Source organism: Pipistrellus kuhlii, unplaced genomic scaffold (genome assembly GCF_014108245.1).
Source record: "Pipistrellus kuhlii isolate mPipKuh1 unplaced genomic scaffold, mPipKuh1.p scaffold_m20_p_16, whole genome shotgun sequence".
Taxonomy (NCBI): domain Eukaryota; kingdom Metazoa; phylum Chordata; class Mammalia; order Chiroptera; family Vespertilionidae; genus Pipistrellus; species Pipistrellus kuhlii.
The window spans coordinates 14070603-14079936 of record NW_023425471.1 but is presented as its reverse complement, the minus strand read 5'-3'; the positions used below and the strand labels follow the sequence as shown (position 1 = coordinate 14079936).

General features: G+C 35.7%; 1 non-coding gene across 1 annotated transcript; it reads left to right on the top strand.

Annotated features, from left to right (window-relative positions):
• Positions 1-8971: 8971 nt before the first annotated feature.
• On the top strand, positions 8972-9078 carry LOC118720292. The gene has a single exon (XR_004988387.1). It is a non-coding gene; the product is annotated as a U6 spliceosomal RNA (small nuclear RNA).
• Positions 9079-9334: the final 256 nt, after the last annotated feature.

The following is a 9334-nucleotide window of genomic DNA, read 5'->3' as shown; positions in this document are numbered from 1 at the left end:
GCTAAATACACGGAATGAAGCCTGGAAGTTAAAAAAGGTAAGGAAACTGATCCTTCCTTAGAAGTTCCAGAGGAAGAATAACCACGCTAAGACCTTGATTTTTGTCCAGTGAAATTTTTTGGATTTCTGACCTTCTGAACTGAAAGAGAATAAATGTATCACCAAGTCTATAGTAATTTGTTATAGAAACCACAAGAAACTAGTCAACCTAGGATACCATACCCATATGTTATCATTACCAAAAGTAAAATATTTTAAAATGTCATATGCCATAGGATACTTTCTTAGTGCTTTGGTCTGAATGTTTGTTCCACTCCACCCTGTCAAGTTCAGATGTTAAAAATCAATGTAATAGTTTTAGGAGATGAGACATTTAAGAGTTCATTAGGTCATAAGGGTCATAAGAGATTAATTCCCTTATAAAAGAAGCCCAGACAACTCCTTAATCCTTTTTACCAAGTGAGAACACAACAAGTGGTATGTAACATGGAAGAGAGCCCTCACTCATCCATGATGGCACCCCTAATCTAGGACTATCAGCTTCCAGACTGTTAGAAATAATTTTTTTTCATAAGCTATTCATTCTACTGCTGATTCCTGGGGGTGGGACTAGAGGAAAGTAAACAAGGCAATCAACTGCTGATTGCTGGGGAGGAGGGGATAGAGGGACTGAAATTTAAAGGCTAATCTACATTTTTAAAATATAATATTACAATAAAATCCTAAGAGAGTAATTTCAGGGCTTGTTATGAGTTCTGTTTGCTCCTCTTGTTATATTTTAGATAACATTTAAAGTGATGTTTTATTGTATTTCTCCATAAATGACTGGCTGTAGAATATAAGACCTAAAGGAAAATAGGGTTTCTTGCTCCTCTCTTGCTTGAATGATTAGATCTTATTTGTAATTTGCATAATCTATGGTTTACAATGCAGCTAAACCAACAGCAGGCGACACCATTTTTTTAAGATATTTATTTTATTTTATTGATTTCAGAGAGAAAGAGAAAGATAGAAACATCAACAATGAGTGAGACTCATTGATAGGCTGTCTCCTGTATGCCCCACACTGGGGATCCAGCTGGCAACCTGGACATGTGCTCTGACTGAGAATTGAACCATGACCTCCAGATTCACAGGTCAATGCTCAACCACAGAGCCATGCCAGCTGGGAAGGCAACACCACTCTTATTTGAAAGCTAGCTTCCTTCACTCAAACCTCAATGTTGGGAGAAGCAAAATAGGCAAGAGATGACAATTCTTTGGCTAAAAATGCTGTATTAGTGGGGATTCAGGGGTGAAGTAGACTACCTGGAATATTCTTCCTTAAATTCCTGATGCAAACAAATGTAGGAACTCTAAAGAAATAAACCTGGTAGTGTAGAATCATAGAGCATACTGGCTCATTTTTCAAGAGGCTGAAGCAGTGTTGTCCAGTACAGATATGTGAGCTTTAGCTAAAATAATAAAATAAATTGGTGGTGCCAGTAGAATGAATCCAGAAAGTCTGGTGCATCAGGCCTCTCATCAAAGTTTAATTGGTGACTGGCTTTGAAATGCAAGAATCCAATATGTCCATATGGGTTTTAGTAGCTGGTTAATTCATGATAACCAATGGCTCCTGATCTAAATGAATTGCCCCATTAACTGCCATCATTAGGGACCTTGTTTCCTCTGTGTTCCCAAAGGTTTGCATCTAGCCCTGCACATTTTTCATATTGCACTAAAGTTAGTCATTTATCTGTCTCCTCCACATGCATCTTGGTTTATTTATTTTTGTATTTGTAGCATACACACACACAGTGCCTAATATTTAAAACTAGAGGCCTGATACACAAAATTTATGCACTCAGGGGAGGGTGACCCTCAGCCCCACCTGAACCCTCTTGCAGTCTAGGAGCCCTTGGGGGATGTCTGTGGGAGCGGGCCTAAGCCATCAGTCAGCATCCTTAGCTCTGCTGTGGAGGTGGGAGAGGCTCCGGCCACCACTGCTGCACTCACCAGCCATGATCCATGATCCAGGCTTCAGGCTGAGCAGTACTCCCCCTGTGGGATTGCACTGACCAGCAGGGGGGCAGCTCCTACACTGATCATCTGCCCCCTGGTGGTAAGTGAGCATCATAGCAATCAGTTATTATGCATTCTGTCAAGTTGCATATTATCCTTTTGTTATATAGGATAAGCTGAATAAATGTTTGCTCTGTGAAAAATGGAAGGAAAAACTGAATAAGTCTTCTCAAGAAACCAATATCCAGAACCTTTAAATCCTAGGAATCTCTAGGCTGAATACAGGGATCCGGTTGTTACTGATGAACCTTGACATCACTAAAAGAGTGATAGTCAGATATTAATGAGTTATTGCTATCTGCTCTTACTTCTTTGGGATTGCTCAGACTGGGAGCTCTCTGAGGACAGGGATTTGTTCCTACTCATTGCTATATTAAGAGAACACATAATTAGGAACAAGTTTCAGTAACTTACTAGAGACATTCAGTTTAAACACATATTACAGAAGAGAAATGAATGGATGAGTGACAGAGTCAGGGATCAGTGTTCTGGTTCTATTTTAGTGAAATCTGCTGCCATATAATGTAGTGATGGAAATAAGCATGGGTTAGGAGATAACTTAGAGAAATACGACCCAAAGTACAATAAAAAGTGCTTATTCCCATGAAAGACAGTTATCCCTTCTCCTGTGCCCTTTTGTGGGTTTAATATACATTTTTTTAAATAAAGAGGTCCTAAATCTGACATCCATAGATAGGCTTCAGGGACCCATAAATGCTCTAAAATTGTGTATATCTGTGCAAATGTATGTTTAGGAGAGAGAATGCTTTGGCTGTCATTAGTATCTCAAAGGAGTCCCTTTACTAGAACATATTACCCAGACACGGCTCTATTGCAAGATTGAATAGGACCAGGGTGACAGTAAAATAATGACATCTTGCATTTGTTTCAACATTAAGGAAAGTAAACCTTTGGCTGGAAAGCACTAGATCGTTTTCTGTGTTTCACCCAAGAGGTTTGGTTCTCAAGAATTTCCCTAGAGATCCAGATGGCACAGTCAGTACTTTAAAACACTGTAAAATAGTCTTAAAAAGACAAAACCAATTTAACAGTTATAAGAATGTTTGGATGGCAATCTTTTTTTTTTTTTTTTTTTTTTTTTTGCCTACTGGAAATGAAGTCTTTTTGGAAGTGATTCTGGTCATGATGAAAAATTTTAAAAGTAGTTCCCAAACATCTTTTAAGTTAACCCTCTGCCTCCACCTCCAACCATCCTAATAAAATCGCTATCATTTTTCTTACTAGCATTAAGTTTCCTTGCTTTCTAAGTTAGACAGCATCACTGTTGTCTCAGAAAATATTAAATACAGATAAATTGTGGGATCTGATAAACTGATGACTGAGAGTATCATTGAGGACTAGGGTGGTCCAGAAAGGTGAAAGATGGGACTTGAGCCAAGATTCACACAAAAAATATAGAATTGGGGAAAACTGATACAATGGAAGAATGGTTCACATAAACAATAGGTTGACTAATTACAAGGAGCAAAAATATTCATTTGTCCACTAAGGAAGAGTTTGTCTATGAAAAAGCTAGAAATAACATTGGAGCAACAATTTGAAGAGAACACACAATGTCACACTAAGAAGTTTGGACTGTATTGTGCAGGCAATAGAGAATCTATATTATTACTTTAATGTGCAAAATAGCTTGAACCAGGCCAAGATTGGATCCAGGGTGGACAGTTATGAGATTTTCATAATACCTCAGATTCGAAGGTAGAAAAGGAATGGAGAAGAATGGTGGTAATGAAAATGAAAATGCACTATTTGCCAAACCAGCCGGTGTTGCTCAATGGTTGAGTAACGATCTATGAAATAGATCACTGTTCAATTCCTGGTCAGTGCACATGCTAGAGTTGCAGGCTTGATCCCCAGTAGGAGGAGTGCAGGAACCAATCAATTATTCTCTGTCATCATTGATGTGTTTCTCTCTCTCTCTCTCCTCTCTGAAATCAATAAAAAAATATTTTTTTAAATAAAATATACTACTTGATGAGAGAAACCACACAAAGGGAGGCTATTGTTTCTATGTGCCTTTTTTTTTTTTTTTTTTTTTTTTTTTTTGTAGCAGAAGTGAGATTGCTTAAAAGGGTAGCTCTCATTTCAAACACTAATAAAGCTAAAACACCATGGCATACTTTATCACTAAATATTTATTTCTGCTCTTATTTTGAGAAGTTGACTTAAGATTATCTTTCTCTGCCCTAGCTGGTTTGGCTAAGTGGATAGGGCTTTGGCCCTCAAACTGATTCTGGTCAAGGGCAGGTACCTCGGTGGCAGGTGGGAGACAACCAATCGATGTGTCTCTCTCACATCAATGTCTCTCACATCAATGTTTCTCTCTGTCTCTTCTCATTCCTTCACTGTCTCTAAAAATCAATGAAAAAAAAATCCTCGGGTGAGGATTAAAAAAAATAAATATATATATATATATATATATATATATATATATATATATATATATATATATCTCCATCCCTTGCTTTCTCTCTTCCTCCCTGTCTCCTTTCCTTTCTCCCTTCATTCTATTTTTTTAAAGAAACTTCCTTTGGTTGTGGCAATACCTATTCTATTTCTATAACTTAATAAGAATAATTTCATAGTTTATGCATTTGGCTTAAACAATAGGCTTCCCTGATCTTCGCAAATTCTGAGCCTAGTTCTTAGGAGACATGGCAGCTACCACCTTCACTGTTTTGAAATCCAGCTGACATGCCACAAGGAAGTTTAGGCTATCCTGTTGAAGAGAGGGGCCACATGAAGGGGCCATAGAGGAAGAGACACCATGTGGAAAATTGGTTCATTTACCCTGACCAGTTTGGCTCAGTGGATAGAGCATCGGCCTCTGGATTGAAGGGTCCCAGGTTCGATTACAGTCAAGGGCATGTACCTTGGTTGTGGGCACATCCTCAGTAGGTTCTCTCTCATCGATGTTTCTAACTGTCTATTCCTCTCCCTTCCACTCCGTAAAAACATCAATAAAATATATATATTTTTATAAAAAGAAAGAAAATTGGGTCATCTTAGATCACCTACCCCACACCAAGTAGTTCAGAAGAACCACTCAGTCAATGAACAAAATTCTAAAATATTATAGATGTTCATCATTTTAGCTACATGTTTTTATAGCAGCAAGAAAAGAAAGATTGAGTTTGAAGTATCCCTCAGACAGTCCAGCAGATGCCCAGCTGTTAGTGGTTTGAAGTTCAGAATGAAATTGAGGGCAGAGATTATAAAAGTATTCACTCAGAAATGGTCAATGAAGTAAAGAACATGTGTGAGATTATCCACAATAAGTATATAAAAGGAAATAAGGAAGGACTCTATGCCATAGATAGTCTCATATGGAAATAACAGTAAGAGAAATATGAGTCAACAAAGAGATAGAGAAGAAAAACTAGAAAAATGGAAACACTGGAATTATAAAGGCCCATAAAAATATCCTATGGAACAAGAAATACAGACCCTTGTGATGAGTGTTGCCAAGATACAATATATGATGACAGGATACAGTGTATGAGCAGAATGAAAAATGCCTCCAAAGGCTTAACATCACTGATACCATCTATATAATTAATTTATTCAAGGAAGACATAGTTGGTGTCATGTCATTAACATATCCATGTCATACCCATTTCGTCTTCTCAGAGTGCTTGTTCATATTTGATCTTGAACACAATCATTTCAAGAGAGAGCATGAACTAGAAGAGAGATTTACAGTTTCAACTTAATTTCAGGGATATGATTAATGGGAAGTTTGTCTATATATTGTGAGGCTCATTGTGATCACTTTGCCAACTCCCAAACAGATCCCAGGAGACAGGAAGATTATAACACTGGTTTATTTGGTATAATTCATGCCATATTAGCATTCACGTTATATGGAAGTAATAACCAAGTGGAATAACTAAGGTATGTGACTCCAGAAGTGGATCATATTACAAGTCTTTTATTCTAAATAATAAAATCAGTCTCATTAAAAATAATGCAATGACAGTAAATCATTATTTACAGAACGTCTTTAGTTTTAAAGAAACTAATAATATAACAATAAAAGTAAAAAAGCAATTTCAACTTAAAGATATTTTTTCATATTCAGTAACATATTTCATGTATCAAAGACTTACTCTTTCCAAAAAAAAAAATATTACTCCCTGTGGTTCCCACTCTGCTTCATTGTTTAAAATTTTAAGCATAAATGAACAAAACTCTAAGGGGTTATATACAATGCCAAAATTGAACTAAATCAAGTTCTATCTGTGCATTCTTATAACCATAATTTTTATATCAAGTCTCCTAATTAAATAAAAAATATCAATTACCAATGGGTTGAGGAAGAAATTTTACCACTGTCAGCTCAGATAATTTCAAACTATTATGAATTTATTCTAGAAATCAATGCATTGTAGCCAAGTATGTGTAATGGCGATGCCTTTGAGTTAACAGCAATATGGAATTAAATGTTTATTAAAGGGTAAGTATAATAATAAACGTGAATAAATTTAAAATTTACATAAATGTTAAACTCAATAGTATCCACATACATTGTTTAGAAATTAGCCCTACAAAAACATTTTGGTGAAAAGAAATATTTTGTTATAGATATTGTTTAGAATTGCTGGTATATACTACCTAATAAAATAGTAATATGCAAATTAACCATCACTCTGCTCCACAAGCCACACCCACCAGCCACGCCCATCAGCCAATCAGAGTGAGTATGCAAATAAACCCAACCAAGTTGGCTACAGCCACAGAGAGCAGGAGGGAGGCGTTTCCCTGGCAACAGAGGAAGCCAAGCTTTCCACCTGCCCTTGCAGGCCTAAGCCTCCACTCAAGGCTACAAAGTTTTTATTATAGAAGATAAACAAATCCAAATATAAACAGCTGCCGCCACTGAGCACAGAAGCATCCCCCTACAAAGTCTGTGTTTCTCAACTCATTGTTCACATTATAATACATTCCCATTCCAAAATGAATCAAGGACAAAGGAATTGGTCTGCCATGGTTGGCTTAGACCATGTTGATCTGGATGTGTAGTAGAGTCAGTATAGTATTGAGACATCAGAAGAGGGTGGCTCTTGTCCAAAATAAAAGTTGTATTAAGAACACAACTGACAAGGCTGGGAGATGTGATAGGCAACCAGCCGCATCATTTATAGGAATCCATTTGACTTTGAGTATTCAAAAGTCACTTTCCATCTAGTTTGGGTTTACATTTGGGTCTGTTTAGGTTGCTAAAATATTTTTTAATTGACATATACTACACATTTTTATTGCATCAAAAATTCATATTTAGCCAAAACCAGTTTGACTCAGTGGAAAGAACATTGGCCTTTGGACTGAAGGGTTTCGATTCCGATCAAGGGCATGTAGCTTGGTTGTGGGCACATTCCCAGTGGGGTGTGTGCAGGAGGCAGCTGATCAATGTTTCTCTCTCATAGATGTTTCTAACTTTCTATTCCTCTCCCTTCCTCTCTGAAAAAATCAATAAACTATATTTTTTTAAAACTAATATTCAGTAATCTGTGACCGCTATGAAATGAAAAGGGGGTATGTACACAAAAGTAATAATTTATTCCACTGACTTCCAAAAATGAGGCACACTTCTCCATCTATTAGAGTATAACAGTAATATATTTGAAATATTCTTTTATAATTCATTTTTATTTAAAAATTAAAGATTTACTCATATTTCATATATATTGTAGATTAACCTTGATCCTTATTCAGTCCATGTCAGATACTGAAAAGACACATCACACCAACTATCTGAAAAGAAAAACTTATGACTGAAAGTGGGAAGGGGTTGATCATGTCGCCCACAAGCCTCTGTCTATTCTCATCATATTTTGAGGTACTGTCTAGATAAAGGGACTTACATATTTTATTAACCTAAATAGTGAAATCTTTATAATACTCTGCAATAAAATGCCGTGTAATCATGAAATGCCCTTAGACCACATGGAAGTTTATTGATTATTTCATGACAAAGTATTTCAAAGACTTAAATTTACATATAAATTTATATATATATATATTTTTTTCTTTTGATGAAAAACTGTGGGTGTTCAAAATTTGCTTCCTTGCCTAGCAGGTGTACTTCAGTGGTTGAGCATCGACCTATGAACCAGGAGGTCATGGTTTCATTCCTGGTCAGGGCACATGCCCATATTTCTGGCTCAATCCCCAGTGTGGGGCATGCAGGAGGCAGCTGATCAATCATGCTCTTTTATCATTGATGTTTTTTCTTCTCTTTCTCCCTTCCATTTTAAAAGCAATAAAATATATTTTAAAAAACAAATTTGCCACCTTGTCTGTTAGTAATCTTCCTAGAATATATTTAATCAATAAAAATATGGCACATGGTTTGTTATTCAAAGTATAATAATGAGAATAAAACTTTAAAAATACATTTTATGATAGAGAGAACATTTTGAAAATGGCATGTTTCCATTATTATGATATTTTGTGCCAAAAACAATCAGTGTCATCTTTTAAAACTCCCATACATACACATTTTTAAAAATTGGAAATAATTCAAAATATGTTAAAAAATAACTCTATAAAAGATTTCTATGTTTTGTGGAAAATATTTAAAAAAAGCATCTGATTAGATTGTAAGAACAATTGGTTTATTTCAGGAAAAATGAAAACTGACTAGTCAAATTTCAATACTAAGATCTGTAAGTTGAAAAATATGTTTGAAATACCTATCATCATTTCTCAAGTTCAGCTATCACATTCATTTGTGATTCTTCACTCCCAAAATTCTGGGCAAAATAAAATATCTATAAATAACACATTAAAAAGAATCAAATTGTTATTTAGAATTTATTTCATAAACATTAGTAAACAAGGAATGAACCATAGTATCTCAATTTGATTAAAAACATTATAATCAGTGCTCGCTTTGGCAGCACATATACTAAAATTGGAACGATATAGAGAAGATTAGCATGGCCCCTGCACAAGGATGACAAGCAAATTTGTGAAGTTTTCCATATTTTTTAAAGAAACAGCCCGCATATGAAAGAAAAGCAGGCTTCACTAGAAAAGAAAGTAAATGAGATAGAGGCAAGCAACCTACCAGAGCAAGAATTCAGAGTAATGATCATAAGGTGGCTAAAAAGAATGAAAGACAAATTTGACAATATGAGTAAGAACCAAGAGGAAATGAAGAAGAACCAAGAAGAAATGAAAAATGACATCACTACTGTAAAGAACTCAATAGAAAGCATCAAGAGTAGACTAGAAGAAGCAGAGG